This window comes from Melopsittacus undulatus, chromosome 3, assembly GCF_012275295.1.
Source record: "Melopsittacus undulatus isolate bMelUnd1 chromosome 3, bMelUnd1.mat.Z, whole genome shotgun sequence".
Lineage (NCBI taxonomy): Eukaryota > Metazoa > Chordata > Aves > Psittaciformes > Psittaculidae > Melopsittacus > Melopsittacus undulatus.
In genome coordinates, this window is record NC_047529.1 from 107718659 (window position 1) to 107739539 (window position 20881).

The 20881-nt window shown below is 37.5% G+C and overlaps 1 protein-coding gene across 1 annotated transcript in view; it reads right to left on the reverse strand.

The window, feature by feature from the left end:
* CDC42BPA (CDC42 binding protein kinase alpha) overlaps nt 1-20881 on the reverse strand; it is a 181523-nt gene that overhangs the window by 139312 nt on the left and 21330 nt on the right. The gene's annotated exons all lie outside the window — the stretch shown is intronic.

The following is a 20881-nucleotide window of genomic DNA, read 5'->3' on the forward strand; positions in this document are numbered from 1 at the left end:
CTTGAGGAAGTGGACAAGTTATTTCTAACTCATTAGAGATTCCATTCAAGAACACATAGAGCATGAACTCAGCTCCTGAAAACATCCATACTGCAACTTATAAGCACAATGGCAAAATGCAAACTTTGCATGAGTGCCACTTCAGGCAATCAACATGTTACTGAAATTAGCGATCTGAATCAGTAAGGGATTAAAAAAATATATACTCTCCAGCTGACAACCTATATATTTCCAATCATATACTGTGAAGAATAGTGGGTGAGCTGAAATGAGCTTACAGGTAGCTGAATCCCAGTAAGCAAACAAGCTGTTGCACTCAAAAGGAAGTAACAGTGATAATGAAGTTACACTACATATCAGCGAAGGAGTTGTAACAAACAAAGCTACTCCTCATTTATCATCTTCCAACACTGCCAAGAGAAAATAGGGAATACCCAGGGACTATATATAGGCATATACTGGTATTAGGGAATATACTAGTAATACAAGCAGAAAGTCCTTCTGTGGAGTTTTACAACTGCTCGTCTTCAGAGGAGAGATAAACCCAGATAAAAAAATTCAGATTTTATGTTGGGTATGTTTTTGTTTGGTTTGGCTTTTTTTTTGTAAGTTTTAAATAGTGAGTAAAAGGTAACAAAGTTAACAAAACAGGATGCTAAAACAGGATCACAAGATTACAGAACTCCCAAGTTTTCAAATTCATTCTGAAGGGAGCAGAGAATGGAGGTTCAAAAAAAGTTTTTTCCTTGTAATGAAACATGCCACATTTCTTCTGGACATCACATTTCAATGTCAACACTACTGACTTCCATCTATTAATGGAGGACCTAGTACACCTGAAATGCTGCAAGCACTTGTAGTGGCCAGGAGTACAGTATCAGTGGGGAACATAGATGACTTGGTGAAAGCAGACACAACAGAGGATTATAATGCCACTGTGCTTAAGAGTCAAAACAAAACCCTACAATACCTAAGTGCAACAATGTCCACAGTGAGAGGGAGGTAGAGAGCAAAAGAACTGCTGAGGCCCCTGTGCTATAACCAACTTTTAGAAGAAAACAGATAAATAACTCAAGATTCCATCCTTTTGGCTGGAAAAGAGCAACAGACTTTCCCAATTCTGAATGACTGAATAACTGCAAACAATCTTACTCTAAAAGAATGATTTTCAGTACCTACTGTCACTATCACCTCTTCCAGATTTAAAATAATGTCAGCTGTTTTCCAGACAGATTTTGAACAATTTATGAAAATTACTGATTTAAATACCAAAGATTGCACAGATTTGAAGAAAAAAGTAAATATAATTGCCCTGATATCATATGCAACTTCCTAATTACTAGCAGTAACTTTTCATTCTTTCCAAAAACTGATCAATAAATTAAGAGAATCTTAACTAGTAAGTTAACCTAAACCAACTCACTGCACAACCACAAAAACATATTCCTCTATGCAGTGGCTAGAACTTAGGAAGCTGTGTATATAAAGCCATTAAAGGAACAACGACCACCTTCTTCATGCGTGAAGTCTCATGCTCTACCCACTACCTGAACTCAAAGAAAAAGTACGCCATGGAAGGAACACTGTGAAAATAACCTTATGAACAAATTCTCCTCAGAGACCATAAAAAGGGTTTGGGGTTTGGCTTGTATTGCTTTAAAGAACTAAACTCTGCCTTCTATCTTTGAAACACTAGGGTGGTTTGGAGCTCTAATAAAGCACGACACAGATTTCAGGAAGCATTCATGATGGCTGTCACTGGAACGCACCCAGCAGCATTACAGCAAGCAATCTGCAGGATTTGATATTTCACCCTCTACCTTAAGTCAGGTAGAAAGAAGGAAAAATTACCATGGGGTTAAACAAATCACCCCATAAACCTGTGTAGCTCTTTCCCCAATTGTTTCCTTATCAAATATAGGTAATAGATAAAAATCTACTCCAAATCCTGCTTCTGTGCCTCAGGAAAAGGAAATCTTGCTTTGTTCCCCATCTCACAGTCCTGAAGTACACGACAGAGTAAAGGCATTTTTTGCCCCATGAGCAGTAATTTCTTTCACTGATTGAAGAATCATAGAATAGTCCAAGAATCAAACATTTTGTACTTACTCAAAACAACCAAGAACCCTTTATCATTTTGCACATGGGGAAGACAATTATTTCCTGACCCGTTTTATGTGGGAACTATTTCAAATGCCGTAATGTGTGTACATGCACACAAATCTGTTGCCAAGATTACAGGTGTGAATTACTCAAAAGGCAAGAGCAAGGCAGCAGCCAATATTCAGTTCTCACCCTGACACTCTCAGTGGAACCCCATGCCTGTAGTTAGGCACAACCTGCACAGATCTCTAAATGTCATTTCAAGATCACATTTTTACCTATGAAAATAACATGCTGGAATACAAAAATGTGTGAAAATATTTAAACAAACTGATAACATAATTATTTTAATACAAAAATCTGCATGTTTCACACAAGACCTTACCACACCAAACAGCAAACCTAAGTTGCAAGAGAAATCCTACCTATTTCTGCCTTGTCTGGAGGAGAGATTTTAAAATACACAAATACTGTTGAGTAACATTGCAAAATTATATTATTTTCCTAAAATAAAAACCAACTGAATTGCTCTCTGGAACAAAATCAAAGGTAAAATGCAAAAATCAAAGTAAATGGGAAGAAAAAAAATACTTTCCCATTGCAACAAATAAGCCATCTCTAACAATGAGATCTTATTGAGCTGATCATGTAAAAAACAGGATTTCTTCTTGAAGTTTCCTAATATATATGCCAGTATAACCATTTCCTTCCTTTCATGAGACAAGAACATTCCTCTCTATTTCTGAAACTACATAGTTTTCTATACCATAGAAACAAGAGAGCTGTTGTGTGATCAATAATATTAGAGGATTGTTATTGACATGATTGGCCTTATTTCCTCTGGGAGGAAATAAGCCATCTAAGCTTCATTTCCATCTAAGATTCAGTTTCTTCATTCCTTTTCTTTCTTCTTTCCTTGTAGTCAATGGCTTTTGCCACTCTCTACTTTTCGAAGTCAGCCTTTTTTAACCTATTTAGAAGTGAAAAACTACCTGGCAGTAAACATAACTCAGATAGATAGCAACCAAGGTGGCTCCATCTGTGACTACACTGTTCTCCTGCCCTCAAGTCGTTCGCAGGGACTGCCGTTGCTATTTGTATGATTTGTGTGCACACAGAGAGCAAACACAGCCTTCACATTTTGTTATGCCAAGAGATGACAGTTACTTTCCTTGCCTTTACCTCAACTTCTTAAATGGCAGTATCTTCTTCTTAATACCAATAACCAAACAAAAGCAACTGTTACTTGTCACATCAACATTCGTTCTCATGATATGCATTTAAAAAGTCACTAGTCTAAATCCAGTCTCAAACAAAACATATACTAATCATAGAATCATACAATAGTTAGCTTTGGAAAGGACCTTAAATGTTTTCTTGTGGCTCTTTAAGCATGCTGCCAAACATTGAGGGTAGAAAACCCATCAGAAATTATTTAAGGCGTTATTTATTTATATCTCAATGGTTTTTGTGTGATGTTTTAATCTCCCACTTAGTGCAAGGATCCCACAAGATAGACTGAAGAGAAATAATCACATAACGATTTAAAGATATAAATGAGCATTAGATATCCATTTATTTTATGGCATGGTGTCAGTATAAGAGATACCGTGAAGTTATGTGCAAATATAAATCACGTGCTAGCAGTCCGGTTAGTACACTAGAGTAACATATAAATGTTTCAAGTGTTGGCTATAAAGAAAGCTTACAAAAAGGTGAAGATTAAACACTATTTTCCATTACTTTTTAAGAACTATTTTATCTCCTCTAATCTCCAAGAAAATTATACCTAAAATATCCAAATTCATCTCAATAGATCTTGTACCTCAGAAAAAAAAAAAAAAAACCTCACAGAAAAAATTCTCCCTGGCTACAACCTTGACTCCAAGAAGCCCCTGTGGTACATGACTGAAATAAAGCAAGTGTTACCCTCAGTGTAAAATATCTCACTAAATCCAGCCTTCCCAGCACCAGCCCTATGAACATTTTTTCTCCTTTCTCAAATTTTCAAACCAACCTTGACAACATAAAGATTACCCCCAGAAGAACATTTAGCTATAATGCAAACCAGCTTTCCTCAGTCCTGCTTGTAAAGCAACACTGGGAGGTACCTTGAGACCAGAAAAAAAGAAGACAAACCCTCCATTAAGGAGTTAACTGTTCTTCCATGACAATGGAAAACTGTGGAAAATGTCTCTGTCTGGTCTATTTAAATGTTGCTATTCCATCCCAAGGAAGGGGGGGGGGGGAAATACAATGCTAATGAAATATTTTCCTTCATCTGGAGGCAGCAGAAAGACCACAGGATTTTCTGCCCAGTGTCACTCATAACTTAAGATGGCAGAACTTCCATTCAGCTTCAGCAGAAGCTTGTGCTGTATCTTTTTTACTTCCTTTTATAGGATTAGTTGTCATCAAGTGAAACCTCATTTGGAAGAAATGTTGCATACTGTTAACTTCTCTAGAATAACTCTTTTGCCCCAAAGGAAGTTGATGACAACAAACCCACACTTCATAACAGATGCAATACTCACTCAAAATGCTCATTTGTGAACACATGAAATATTACATGAGATAAAAATTAAAACACACTCTTTGGCTAAGAAGTTCTTATCAGTGTACACCAACTAACAACTCATACCTGCAAGCATACAACTGCTTATAGGAAGGATTTGTGGTACTCTGCACATCCAAATAACCAAATGAGTTCAAATCACTGATACACATGGAGACACTATTAGGTTTATTAAATAAACAAAATCACTATTTAATAACAAGCATCAGCTGGCTATTAGACTGTTATACTGCTCAACCAAAGGAAATGCATATACATACTTCTGCCCCACAGTTAGAGGATACCTGACACAAAATCACATAGCAGCATACAAACTGAAGCCCCCTGTTTGGATTTCCCCCCACTAAACTACAGCAGACAAACCCTGGCCATGCAAGAAGAGCCAGGAGTTACTAGAAATTCAACTTGATGGTCTGCATTCAGCTGCCTGTATACACCAAGTATTCAAAAGTCATCACATAAATAAAGGAGAATTTAGCTTTCTGTACCTATGTGTCCAAACGGAGAGTCTGTCTACACTGCAGGCAACAATGTAGTAATACCCAAGGAAAACAGGTAACAGCAACCATCTAGCCACCACAGCACAGAGCTCTTCTCCCCTAACATTAGTAAGGATGTACTGTGAGGATGAATCTGGTAGCACAGGATCCTGTTTTACACTGTAGCATAGATACACTATTTTCTTCTGAAACTATTCCTTCTTTGTAGCTTCCCCCACCCACCTTTTTTTTAATAGGTAGTTCCTCCACAAGTCTCACTCTTAATATAAGCGACTGATCACTGTGCAAACATAGCTTCATTTTACCCCACTTCCACCTTCATATTGTTTTCATGTGGCAATCAGAGTAACTGGATTTGTACAAAACAATTTAAACACCCATTTGTTGAAACAGCACAATTCAGTCAGGAGAAATAGCTGTTTACTTTTGTCAACCACAGGTCAGCCTGATGCATAGAGAAAATGCAACCAAGCAGTTGGTGTCTGCCATGTAACATACAAAAAATCAATTTAGGGTTCCCTCTGGAAGCAGCAGTTTGTCCTTCCTACAGTGATCTGAGGTCTATGTTCAGAGCTGAGCAACCTTTAAAAGGAGTGGGGAAAAGCTCCTGTTACACCTTAAGACCATAAAAAATTATTTAAAATCAGATACATCAAGGACTTAAACTACTCAAAAGGTTGCCCAAGTTGCTCAAGAGACTGAAGTCCAAGTGCTTTTAACTACTTCTTTCTTGGAGTTTCTTAATTATAATGTGAATGACCCCATGAAAGAACAGCCCCAATAGGATGTGATTCCTTGGTTATTGTGAGGACTTCTCAGCTTCCTTCCTGCACTCTATGAGATCTCATGATTAAAGTTGGGTGGTTGACCTGGAAAATTCTGCCTCATGTGATAAGACATTAAATTTCAAAAAAGACACAATAGCTAAGCACACAATCCTTCTTTCAAAAAACACAAAGAACACAGAACTCTTTGAATAGGCTTTATGGCTGTATTAATAGTTGAAATGCAGAGCAGCCGAGGGAGCAAAGCTCTCTTTTCCTCATTTGAACTCACTCAACTGGCACAGGATCCCTTTCCCACTCTCCCAATCCCTTGGGTCCCTACAAATCAAGACCAAAACAGGACCCAGCTGCCCCAGCTTGTTGTTCAAGCCCATTCAATTGCAGCTGGAAGGCAAAATATTTCCTGGCAAAACCTTCCTCTGGGATACTTACTCATGTGAACAAAACAGACAGACTGATCAGGTACATTCAGCCACCAGAGTATTAGGCTTGTTACACCCCCTACACTGTGAAGAAATTGCTTAAGTAGTTACCACTTTAGTTAAGCACTAGCAAATTAATTAACATAAAAAAAAAACAACAGCAAAGAAATCATAAAGATGCCCTCACTGGTGGTCAGGACAATGAGAAGGGATCTTTCTGCCACTCAAAGGCCTGCAAGACAGATTCCATAATCTAGGGATCAGTTATAGATATTCCATTCTATGCTAAGCTCGTGATTGTCCGTGCGAGATGAACAACTGTTAGGGAACATACAGAGACAAAGCAGTTGTGTTATATCTGGGGGGTTCACTGTGAAATATTCCTTTCAACTTCGAAAATGTCGTCACTTTTACGTTTGCTAGCCTTTTGTCACAGGATTTTAAGATACCTACAAAAGTACCCAGAGCCACACATGCTGCAGAGTGAAGTCATCACAATGTCATCTCTGTCTGCAAACATACAAGAGAAGACTATCCAAAACCACAAGCTAAGCAACAGCAATATGTGAAAAAATATTTCCAGCTACAGAATAACTCCAGTTATTTGAGCCAAGCAGGAGGATGAAAATTCAGCCCTTACCACTTGGCTCCTATTTGCAGGCTGCTCTGAGTACCCACAGAGCTGGTGATTGCTCTTACAAATATTCCTCAATTTAGTTCTATTATAGTCATGAACAAGAACTCCTGAAGGAGAAAACAGACGGATACACAATTTCTCTTCCCTCAGCAGGTAAGCTAAGTCTTTTAACTCACTAATCTTTGACCTCTGAATTGTGAGTACTTCAGGCCCTGCTAAAGTTTATAAGTAACCAGAAGAAACATCTGGATATCCTAAACCTATGTGTTCTGTACAGAAATCCCCATTTCCACTATAACTTTTTTTAAATCAAACAGGTAGAAAGCTAGCGCTAAGGGATTCCAAAAGTGTTTCTGTTACCCCTAAAACAGAAACTTCTTCAAAAGCTCTAACCACACATCCAAATTAGTGTCATTCATCTAGTATTTCTCAAACATAAAGCCCTTATTAAAATACATGGCCTTGCAAAATAGTACACCTTTCTCCCACACTCATTAAATACTTCAACCTCACAAGGCTTTAATATATACTGGTAACAACTGTAGCACAGCACAAAAACAATGCCACTCCCGAGAACAGCATAGTAAATATTTAGTAAAGTCTTTTGGGATCAGGACTGATTCTCCTATGGAAACTGATAACAGACATGCACCAGCTATCTTTCTCAAGTGCTCAGAATCATAACAAAAGAAAAAAGCAAAAACCAAACAGGTCAGAAAATCCAGACAATGACAGAACAAGTCTCCAGTCTCAATTTGTTTAAACTGTCTACAACCTATTCACAATCACTGATATCAAACAAATCCTGTAATTATGCTGTAACACACTTCTACATACAATGTTTTGTCCTAAAAATTAAATAACCCAAGAACATTTGTAATATGTATGTTCAAAAATATGCCCCTTCCAGATGTGCAGACCTAAATGCTCAACTACAGCTTAAACACCATCTGCGTTAACCAAAGCATCCCATGTTTTGTGTGCAGTACCCATTATCCTTTATAATATCCTCTTTGAATACTGATTAGCTTTGTTAGCTTTTATGCTAATGAAGATATGGGAACAAATAAAAGCTGCATAACACAGAATCGAGCTCAGACTATTCAGCTTTGCATTGCTCTGCCAGTACTATATTGCCAGAACTAGTAAAGAATCGTTACCTCTGCCAAAGACTTGGTTTATGCTTTCCCGGAAGATCACCCATACTCAATCCTGTAACTCACAATCTGCACTGATTCCCATGCTGAAGCCTCTCCTACCGCAATCTGTTCAGTGATACAACTCCACAATGTTCCTGTCATGATGCCTAAATGTCCTTCAATTGGTATGAGTTCGGTGCAGTTGCCAGATTTGCTTGCTTTACAAATATGATGTTCTTCAACTGATAAAAAATGATTTCTAATAAAGGAAATCAGAATTAAGCACATTACATTTGTTACCTCGTTTACATTACACTTAGTACCTCAGCAACATATCCCTTTAAAAGCCCTCAGAATACTCTGACATTTGAAATAATTTACGTATGTATAGCACCCAGTAAGGAGCAAAAGTGACTCATTAGCTCTGCACCAAACAAACAAAATTAAATCAGTTACACTGCTCTGAGAAAACAGATGCATCTTTTAAGAAACAGCTGATCTTAGAATTGGAGGTAAATGCTGGTCCTGCAGACCATGTCTTCGAAGGCTCCACACACGAGCCATCGGATCAACAGTGAAACAGATTTCAGAAAGCAAAAAGCTTTCATTTCTGTGGAAGCTCTTGTAAGACTCAACACATTCTTCTTGTTTACTGTTGAACAGTTCTTTTTAACCATCTCCCGGCTTTCATTTTTGTTAACTTAGATAGGGGGTAATGCTTGGACTTGATGATCTTACAGATCTTTTCCAACCTAGCTGATTCTATGTTTCTATGACAACAACTTGTTTAATTTAACTGCAGAAGTGCTACTGCTCAGTTAAATATTTAACAATGTCATTTCCTGTAAAATGCATTAAAACACTCCAGCCATGTTGTTATATATTTAAAGTGTGTTAACAAGCTTTCAACAAATATTTGTGTGAACAGCATGACTTTCTCCTAACATCAATGAGGACCTTAACTTGTAGTCCATATATTAGTTTCTTTGATGTCAATGCATTGAACATTGGGCTTGTTCAGCCAGAAGAAGGCTCAGGGGAGAACGTCTAACAGTCTTCCAATACCTAAAGGAGGCCTGCAAGAAATCTGGAGAGGGACTTTTTACAAGGGCCTGTAGGGACAGGACAAGGGGGAATGGCTTTAACCTGACAGAGGGGAGATTGAGATGAGACATTAGGAAGAAATTCTTCCCTGTGAGGGTGCTGAGGCGCTGGCATAGGGTGTCCAGAGAAGCTGTGGCTGCCCCATCCCTGGCAGCGTTCAAGGCCAGGTTGGACAGGGCTTTGAGCAACCTGGTCTAGTGGAAGGTGTCCCTGCCCATAGCAGGGGTTGGAACTGTATGAGCTATAAGGTCCCTTCCAAACCAAACCATTCTGTGATTCTATCAACACGCCGCCAACTGTATCCTCAGTTCTTCAACAAGGGTACCAAAAGCTCATGAAAATAGGTCAGATTAGAAATTTGATTAACATCAGAACTGTGTATTCTAGGTAACAAAGAGATGAAACTTAGTAACTAGGTCGTATTCCATGATCAGCACATCCATTTTTAAGTCAAAGGTATATATCCATGTTCCAACCATGTATCTGGTCATGAAATCCAGTTCTCACTCAATGGGCTATGCAAGCTCACCTAGAGCTCGGCCCTGAAGATTTTACAGCCATAGCAGAAGTCTTGCGATTTCACTCGTTTAAATTTTTTATGGTTATAGTCATATATAAGAAAAGGTCTCAAACTTCAAATAACATTTGAGATAGCCTCAGAAAGTCATGTTTTAACTGAAAAGTCTGTTCCTTGCATTTACTGTGTTTTATTATGTAACTGAACAGCCCACTATCTGCAGACAGCTGAATTTCCCATAAATTAGATCAAGCACAAACTAAGTAACACCAATACAGCACACAAAGCTGTCTTAATGTCAAGTAGTCAAGGCACAAGAATGAAGAATTCACAGTTTAACTTGTTTCCTTCCTAAAATGCAGCACCTTTCCCATAAAGCATGTAAATAAGGGGGGGAGAAAAATGTTCAAATGTATGTAACAGTTGAAAATTTTAAAACACTGCTCTGTCAAAAAGAGATAAATATAAACCAAGTGAATATTATGTAGATTTGTCTACAGTTCACAAATACTGCTCTTCTTACCTTCAAAGTAGTTAGCACCTATTGTAATTTAGTCCATTCTGAACAGTAGAGATATTTTTATCAATGTATTATTTCAGGCAGTGATGCTTTTTTAAATGAAAAATTTCTCAGTAGTTCTAACTAAACTGCATGTGCACATTACACTTAGGTTTCACCTCTAATACCCCCTTCTTTCTGATTGTACACACCAAATAAGATGAAAAAGCTAAGTCCAAAACATTAAACTGGAAGTACAATGTTACACCAGTATTAAAATAATTTGATATAATTTCTGTCAAGCATGTACATCTGTGCATTAACTTCTTTAAGGCTTACCTATTTTTCTACTAAATACTACTGCAGCTTTCTTCATTTCAGAATTTGGGCATTAAAGTTTCTCCATATTACAATGTCAACAATGAATACCAAAAAAGAACTCACTTCACAGTTTAAATGTTTGATCCACTGTTTTGATATACATGCAGAAACGAGGAAGACAAAAAAAACCCTAAGCACCTGGAATATCCATCACAGCTTCTTCTGATAATGTCATTTTTTCCATAAAATACTACTCTGAGTTTAGTGACAGCCTAACTTGGCACGCTTTCGGAAGTCAGGGTCTTCATATATTCTCCAGTAGCCTTTACATCAGACTTAAATACCAAAGCAGGCAGATGAATTTTTATTAATACACATATATATATATTTTGTATCTATGTGTATGTTTGTGTCTGTATACACATCTACACACATATATATTATAAATAGTCTACCTATATTTACATAGACTTATATGAATAATTAAATTAAAATTAAATACAATTAAGAGCTACATGTTGCATAATCAGCTGCAACTTTATTTCACAAGTTCTAGCACTACCTCCTGAATTTCACTAGTGAGAAAGAATGTTTGCAATATAAAGATGTCCTTCACTTAACTGATGAATCTGATTTTTAATATTTAGTTTTTCAGCACTTACTGGGGGTGGAAAAAGAGATTATTAAAAACATTACCACCAATAAATAGTGTCTAATACTGGGAACATGCTTGATTTAAAGGAATCTCACTCTACTCCTAACTATAATACATGTAGAAAATATTTACTTCTGGAAATTATGACCCTGAAGCCTTAGCTGCTGCTGGTAAATCAGCTGAAGCTATACTTTCAACAGAATAGAGTCCATTTACCTGAAATAGAGTCCATTTACCTGAAGTAAGTGGCTATCTCACAAACAGGAAAAATATACTAATTTCCTCACTTACCATATAGTTTACTAAATACACTGATTAGTAATGATTTACTAATTGTGCTGCTGCATTCTACACTAACAACAGACCTACCCTCAATGCTAAACCTAGAAAGAAAATCATCTGCTTGCTAAAAAACAGTGTTAAATGCTTTAAAGCAAACCATCGCCAAAAAAATTACTTAACATATTTGGTAACCTCTTTCTCCAACTAATCACAAGATAAAAATAAGCTTTTCTGAAAAAAATGTTAGGCTACACATAGTATTTGTAGCAGCTAAGTATAACCTTTCATTGAAAATCTTAACTTTTATAAATTGCTATATTTTATCCTAAGAAGTGCTGCATAAAGCTTCTCTTGATTTTAGGTACCTTCTGTTCGTGCTTTTCTCCTCTCAACTCAAATGTTACTTGAGTACATACATGAATTAACATTTATTTTCAGATTGTTTGGATATAACGTTCAAAACACTCAGTATATTGGAACAGATGAGTAAATCTGTTTCAGGAATTTATCACAAGTCTCATCCCATATATAGTCAAGAACTCTTTGCTGCTTGCTCTGCCTGCTCTCCATGCCTACATCTATGGTTTATGAACATCCTCTGCAAAATAGGAAAGATAATCTCTCTTTCCAAGGAATAATTTCTCTTCCCTCCACCAGTTTTCATCATTTTCATTCCTTTTATTCACTTTCACTTGACCTGCAATTGCTATGAGGAAAAAGGTGTTTCCTCTTTGCCTACATAAAGTGTTTTCACATAATCCAATTTTAGCAGTATCTTTATTTCTGACACAAATGTGAGGAAAAGAAGTATAAAACGTCACATTTTCCTCATCCTGCATTGTTTTTTTAATGCTGTAAAATTCTGGGGTGGATCACAGCAATTAAAAGATGTGGTAAACAGCGTAAATAACAATTACAGCAGCCCAAAAAGGCCATTTCAAGAGGATGGCATGAATTAGATGTAAGTGTTCTTATACAACTTTTATATAACTTTTTCTTCACTAACTCCTTAAATAACCTTGAAGGAGATGGGAAAAGAAGAGAGAGGTGCTCTTCTGGAATTTGGTTATCCCATACACACACAAAACACTTGTACAGCATTACTGCTTCTGTGGATATGTACTGTGCATTAGGAACTCCTTAGTGGAAGAAAGAGAACAATAAAATTGCTTCATTTAAAATACTGGGACAGATCTCCAGCTGACATAAGTGATCTAAATTTCACCCATTTCTAAGTTTCACACAGCCCATGCTCAGTGATATCCTCTAAAAGTCACTATGGCCATAGCAGGGTTTTTTGCTGGGTTATATGCAAGTTCTCATATAACCACACAGTGTATTTTATGATTGAATTAGGACAGGCTTACAACTTCCCAAAGTACCTACACAAAGAGGCGCTAATTCTGCAAGGCTTTAAACTCTTCTGAATGACAGGACTTGAGTTAGCTGTTTGCCACATAGATCTGCATACAATCAAACATCGATTTCTGCATTTCCCCCCCCCCTCCCGTCTTTAGATTCTGCACAGAAGAAAGCATTAAAACCTAGCTCAAGTGAGATGTCACAAACACATTCCTACTCTTTGCTGTGAAGCAAGTTCAAAGTAGAAATTTTCCCCAAAATTCAGGCTACTCTTCTAGGTAAGTTTCAAGAGCCTTCTCTAGTGACCCAAGCAGATGAGCAAGTGCCACCCACATTCCCACCTCTGGCCCAGACTTCTGAACCAGATAATCAGTTGTCATAAATCTGTTCGCAAACAGCATGTTTCCTTCCCAAATTTATTATTGATGACAACAAAAATTATTACATCACAAAATGCTCTTGAAGCTTCAAGCAGGGAAGGAAATTAAATGAATTCAGTCCAGATTCTGCAAAGTCATTTTCAATCATCCTTCAACTACTTTATTTAAATCCTACTGTTACTCGTTCCAAAAGACTACTTTCCACAAGTTATTCCTGATAATCCTCAGATATTAGCAACTCTTTTAGTTAATTGCCATTATTTCTGAGCTTTAACTTTCATTTTAAATATCCAAAGATAAAGGTATTTATACACACACTAAGCTCAACAGAGGATCACACAGTAGTGTCACATCAGTTTGAACGAACAATTTGTTGTTTGTGCTGGTACAGCACTTCCAGCACATAAGTTTCTGTGCGCAACAGTCCTACCAACATTCCTGTTGGATCTACTTAATGTACTGATCTGTCACAGAAAGGAAGAATTATAGAAACAGAATTTTTAAAGAAACAAATTCCTGTTAAATCAACATTCTCCAAATTATTCTGCCTGTACTACTACCCCAATTTGTCTCTACTGTTACTGCCTCCTTTCCCTGTTTTTTCAAATCTCCATATAACTTCCCAGAAGGCACATATCCTCAGGGGGCTTTGGAGGTATATTCTAACAACCCAAACTGAGGAACACTGCTACAGCTATCTATACCTTGCTCAGCAGGCAGGGATCAATACCTACTCCTGCACTAGCCTATGACATATGATAGCCACATAAAAGCATGGCCCCAGCACCACACAGCTCCAGGGCTGTACACATCCAGTGAGCATACTGCCACAAGCAGTATCAGATGGTTGCTGCCCAGAGTGAAGGGGTTTAGGACTCCACACTCAGGAATATCAGTACCTGGGGGGCATGCACCCTCAGTATTTCCTGTTCCTTCTTCCCCAGCTTATCTCGTTTTTCAGCTATCTACCCTTCTTGTCTGAGTTTGGAAACACAAGCAGCTTGCTTTCCTTAGTGCTCTGGTTACCGCAATAATCCCCTTTTCACAAGGGCTGTCTAGACAGGGTAGCATCACATATACTCTCCTCAAGGCCAGGATACGTGTTCTTAAAACACTTGATCCTTTCCTTCGCCCTTTTATTTTAGGGATACATTTATTTCCCAAATTTATAGATGAAATAAGGCCCAACAGCAACAGCATGTGCACATTACTATATCCTAAAAGGGCAGGCTTCAAGACAAGACTTGATCAAGAATGAGGGTGCAGACTTGTTTAAATCAATTTAATGTGCTGTGTTCTCAGAAAGGACAGTGTCCCACTAACATACCCTTTGTTCCTACAATCATGAGTGCTTCTGCAGCTGTATCAGCATACAGCTCTACCTCAAGGAACAATAATCAAGAAGACTTACATGCCTCCATGCATCTCTTACCTTTCAAAGCCTCCAAAGGCAGCATATACACACTTTTCTTTTTCCTGGGGCATGTTTGCATCTGACACTCCAAGCTTTGGTTTTGTGTGACCCACATTGCTGAGTTTTCATCCACACTCCCACCAGCAATACTAGTCTACTTTTGGATCCTTTGTAAAAAAAGACTCCCCATCTCAAGAGCAGTTAGCCATTCTGTTTGTACACTGCAAAAAGTATAACCTTTTTCAAGTCAAAGTACAACACAGTCCTAAATATAAGATAGTATTCTGCAAATACAGAATTACTACCAAAAATAAGGAGAGAACAAACCTGGTTTCCGCCACAGGATTTCCTGTGGTTGTATCATTACTCTTCAGTCACATAATCAATTAAATGTGACTTCCTATGATAAAGAGGGAGGAAACCAAGAGGAACTTACTCATCTGTCAACCAGTATTACATGAAAAAAGTACAGCAAGTGATATCATAGACCACAAGCAAGCCACAGGTTTCTACAAAGAATACTTAGATTTAATGAAAGCAGAAAACCAAAGAGAACAGAAGAACTGCAGATAAGCAATGACTATGCATTAACACAGCAGCTGTGCTTTATTTCTACGATAAGTAACTTTTGCAGGCCATGAGGTATGACATCAGGCATCTTTCAGTTTAGGTAACTTGATCAATATCCTTACAATATATTGAAATTACATAACCTGCAGACTTGTAACCTGAAGATCTGATTTGATCTATACAAATAGTAAAATAATACTGGTAGCAATGTATAAATTATAATAAATAAATAAATTATAATAACATAGATACATAATAAATAGTAAAATAATACTAGCTGGAAGCATACATAAATTAGCCATAAAAATTCTCACTTTCTGGGCTCACTTAATTATGAAATCCAAGATTTTTTTTTTTCCTCTGTTCTCAGGTACAACATAAGGTATAATGCAAATATATGAGGTAGGAGGGAAAAAAGCAGGAAACAAAAGGTATGGAAATGTTTACCAGTTAGCATATATATTGGTGTACAACCTGCACAGGACTGCAAATAGGTGCCTGAAAAGACCAAAAGTTGAAGACACTTCAAGGAGCTTCAAATATCTTCGAAGCAATATAACAGAGGCATTTACATACTGGGATACAATGATTATTGCATTACTTAAACCTAATTTTAACAAAAATTAATAAAGAGGCATCTACTAGAAATGTCCTTGCATTGGCTCCTTCCATATTCTCCACAAAACACATGCTACTAGTTACACAAACATCAGCACCACAATTGTAACAATATTCCTACTACTGGACTTACAGTATTTACTGTGTTTCAGGAGCAAGCACCTTGAAATAAACAGCAAACAAGCTATATAAGTGTCAAGCTATTTTGCTTGAAGTAAATGAAGAGTTATGCCTCTGCAAAGCAGGGAGTATAATCAGCCTATACAGTCCCATTCCATTTCACAGCTCATTACCTGAAACACAGTTAAAACCCGTAATAGAAGCACTTTGTAAGACACTTCAAACTGTGTTTAAAAATCCCCACCCAATTGCAACATGACATATGTGGTGTCTATGTACTGTCTTTTTTCTTAGCACAGAGACTATCTTTAGATGCATTTACTTTTTGCCATATTAGTTATCACATGAAGAAAATGTTGGTACAGATACACATGGTTTTCAAATGACATATACTGACTACAGAAGAACCTCTAAGTGAAAATAACATGCAACCATGATTTCTGGGCAGGGATTTACTTACATTAACTATCTAATGACTTGTAGCATTGTTCTTTCGAAAGAATACGAAACTTCTAATGCAAAATGTTTTGTCTAAACCAAGACTAGATGACATCGATATGGCATGTTGTTACAGTGTTCTGATCCACTAAAATTAATTAACAGGCTCAAAAAGAAGCCCTTATCCAGTTTTTCTTTGGCAAAAAGCTTGATGGATACAATAAGGAACTTCATAAAATAAAAGGCAGAAACTGCTGGAAATCCCCCATAGGCAAGAGAATGTGCTGGATGATCTAATCCTAGCAGGGTTTTGCCATTTCCAATTTCTATTAATTCAAGGGGTATGAAAAGGCTTTATCAGAAATAAGCAAAATCACCATAATAACCAAGAGGAAGCAATAATTAAATGTAAACTACCTAGTGGTGAAGATTCTTTTATACAGGTTAAGTAAAGAATACATACAAGACTTCATGTCCTCTGATGGAATATATTGTTACCACCCTGGCAAACTCAAGCCCCTGAGAGGAACCCAGGTACTTAACCAAATTATTAAGTTCACCTGTCAACTCAGGATTCTGTGTGATGTCATCTAGCTACACAAAAAAAATCAGTTTTATAAACTGAATTCTGCCAACTGGAACACAGACAAAGAGAAATCTGTATGTAGAGAAAGACATATCAGAGCCTTGGAACAACTTCCCTTTCTGTCCCTCTCCAAAATATCTTCTTCCCAAATTCTGTTTTACTTACGTATCTCAAAGTTCAAATTTATTGCTGTGTGCCTTGTCCTTTTAAATCACACAAAAAAGAAAGCATCTGGAAATTACTTCTTGTTAACAGACTTTCTGGATAATATCTAATAACTTAGTTATAATTACAATTACACAGCTTATCTTTGCCCAAAGTCAAACAGCAGTATGAGTCTGGATCCATGTTCACTAAGCAGGCAGTTAAGTACATCCTTACACTCAGGAATGTAGGACCTTCTCTTCCTGTTCTTGCTGGCCACAAATCTAACCAATCCCTGTGCCAGCAGCTACACTTGACAGCTGTTTCAGACACAGCTAGCACATTTTTGATGCCTAGTGTTGACAGCGACTACTTAAAAACAACCGTACTAGAAGAAACTGTTCTGCAGGCTACCCCTCAGCAGGGTTTTCACAAACACAGTAGTTTCTAGAGCAACTGCTAATTCCTATTTCAAAACAATGATTCCAGTAAATACAGCAATTTTTTTATCATTCATTATTTCAGAATGCTTATTCACCTATTAAGATCAATGGCAGAAAGGTAATTCCAGTCTCTTAAGCATATAAATGTTTCATCTATGGCAAAGTGAAGATGGATCACTAACCTCACGTACAAGACTGTAAGCTTTTAACATCTACCCTCAGCATTTCCTTACTTAACATAAGTAAATTTTAAAAGTCGATTATTGAGCAGAAGGAGGGTTTTGTGGTGGTGGTTGTTTTATATTCCATGTACTTTGCTCCCAATCAAAAAAGACTGACTTCTACCACAGCGACTGCAAGCTAATTTTGCCTAATTTGTGGGCAAACCAGTAACAGAGCTCATATGCCAAGAATTGTCCCTAAGGGGATTTAAATGCAACACACATTCTTCACTGAAGAACAGGAAATGGTCTAGTAGTTACTTAACACCTATCAGAGATATTCTTTGGTCTCAAAGTGGTCAAATGAAAAGGTCCCTTTACAGGCCTGAAAAACAGAAAGTTAATGAAAAATCCACACATACAGTGCTAAATTTTTACAAGTTACTTCTGTACCTTTAATACTGAGGTGTAAATAGTTTTTCTTATCTAGTAAGAGTTAGGAAAAAAGTCTGAGAAACATGGAAATGGACTTAAAATTAGTACAACTGCTTAACATTTCACACACTGCAGCTGCTTACCAGTGGGGTATTGCGTGAAGGGAACTACCAGAGAAAGAAAATGGCTGCTCAGATTCACAATAACCAGGCACTTTGGCTTGACAATGACTCAAGATTACCAGTTACCACAAGACCAGTGCGTAGCAAGCTAACCCTACTGGTGCATTTGAGAGTGTAACTGGATATAACAAACCGATTCATGTGTTAGTAGCTGGGGAAGCCTCGATTACGGGACCGCTCTGTGGCTGTGGAAATGGAGATGACAGCAATGGCAGCTCTGTGTTTGAACACACAGGTGGATGATGGACAGTGGCTGCTGATCACTCACCAGCACTGGTTAAACGGCACCCAAAGGACCGCCATTTACCTCCTCTGAGGAAAGGACTACAAAATGGATGCAAGCCCACAACAACCTGGACCTGAGGTAAAAACTGTACCACATGGATTTCAGTTCAGAATGGGAAAGCAAAGCCGCCTCATGGTCCTAAAGTTAACTTTCAAATTCCCACTTTGCAAAGCTGGAAGCAACAACGACTTTTAATCTTAATATACAATGACCTGAAGGTTTTAAGTTGATTGCACAATAAGCAAGCATTTTCCCGCTAGAATTGTAAAGCATTGTAAGGAGAGGGGGTAAAAACCAAAATTATAATAAAAAAATAATAAAAATTAAAAATCTTTCATTTGTTTGAATTCACAAGGTAAATTTTTGTTGCAATTCTACATCCAATTACAATTCTACACCTTTGCTGCCCCATGGGACAGGAAACACAGCAGTGCAGCAATGCGGATAATTTAACACCATCTCATTTCAGTGCTGGTTGTCTCAACCTATACTCATCTACACACCTTATTACAAATTTATGAAGGGATCGTTAATACAACATAATGAAAGCAACTTTAACCCTTATTTTTGCCCATTTCTTACCATTTTCCCCTCCTAAGGAGCACTGGGTGCCTGTGGAGAGAGACCAGAGCATGGCGGCTGCAGGCGGTCTCTGTGAGGAGAGGGGCAAGGCAGCCCCCGGTTCCATCCGGTTCCACCACAGCCCCTCAGCCAAGATGGTGGCACCCCGGGGAAAATGTGCCTAAGGAAGGGTGAAACACCACACACATGAAGAAGTGTGAGGAAAAAAGTGAGAGGAATGGCCCTGTGAGCACCCGTGTCAAAGAAAGAGGAGCAGGGATCATTCTGCAACCCCCAGAGAGAAGACCATGGTGTGCCCTTTCTAATATATACAAGAAAACATACAAAAGAGGGAGAAAAATGGCTTTCCCTTACCACAACGTATACTGGGCATCTCTCACAATATGCAAACACTTTCTAAAGGCTAAAAGAAAGCCCAGCCATCTGACAGCTTTACTGGCCATAAGCTAGCCTTAGCTTAGATTTAGCAAATAAGGTCAAAGGGAAAGCACTTCAGTTTCCTTTACATTAGTCTCTTCAAACATAAACCCCACCACCAAAACACCGTTTTCACTCTCTGGTAATAGCCATTCATTTGATATTATCTATCAATGCTATGGGCCAGGCTTCCAAAGCCAAAGACATCCATTAACGTACTTAAAATGAACCCAAGTAAATGAAACCTCAAACATTTAATTACTTCCTATCTGGACCCCCACAATCAAATTCCACTTGGCTGCAATCTGTTTATGAAAAGCTGTGCCTCCAGCATCCCATTTGCAATGCATAAATAACTTCAGAAACAAAATCAAGCATGGTCGTGCCTTCCTGAGAAGTAAACTGCTCAGAAACATGGAACAATTTGTTATGTTATGTTTCCCCACTGTGGAATGGCTTTTCTGAATTAAAAATAATAGGTATTTTTAATCATTGCAACATCCTCCTTCAAATTTTTATCCACAATTCAATTTCCAAAATTAGAACATATTCATAAATGATCCAGATTCTAATTCACAAAAAAAAATACAGATTTTTGATTGTAAGCCTTCAGAAATGACAACCAAGAACACCCAGCTCATAAAGTCTTAACAAAACCCCATGTATCAAAACACATGTACATTCACAGAACTATTTTTCTATATTTCTGATATTCTGCATATAAGAAATCATATTTTGTTTTACTTGAATTTTTTATCTGCATTTTCAAAGTCTGTAAATCTTATTTTACCTGAATGGACAGCAGATCATCAGCAATTATTTAATAAACTCTTAGTTTTCACATTTAAGCACTTCTTATATTTCTATTGAACCATTCTTTGTCCTCAGACAACTATCCATCTATCTGTAAATGCCCCAAAGATTTCTGAATAAGTAGTACTAGAAAATCAATACATACAGCTGTTCAATTAAAAGGTGGCCACACACAACAGAAAAGCCATTTGTCTTTTGTTAGAGCAGCTAGAAAACAGAAATATAGCTCAGAAATCATTTTAAAGCATTATTTAATTACCAAGCTTTGCATGATACTGCAGCTGTATCTGAGCACTGACTTTCTGTAAATATTATGCATCTGGCAATGATACAGTATCTGCCTAAAATCAGCAGTTTTATACAAGTAACTGCCTTTCCCATGTAGACATGG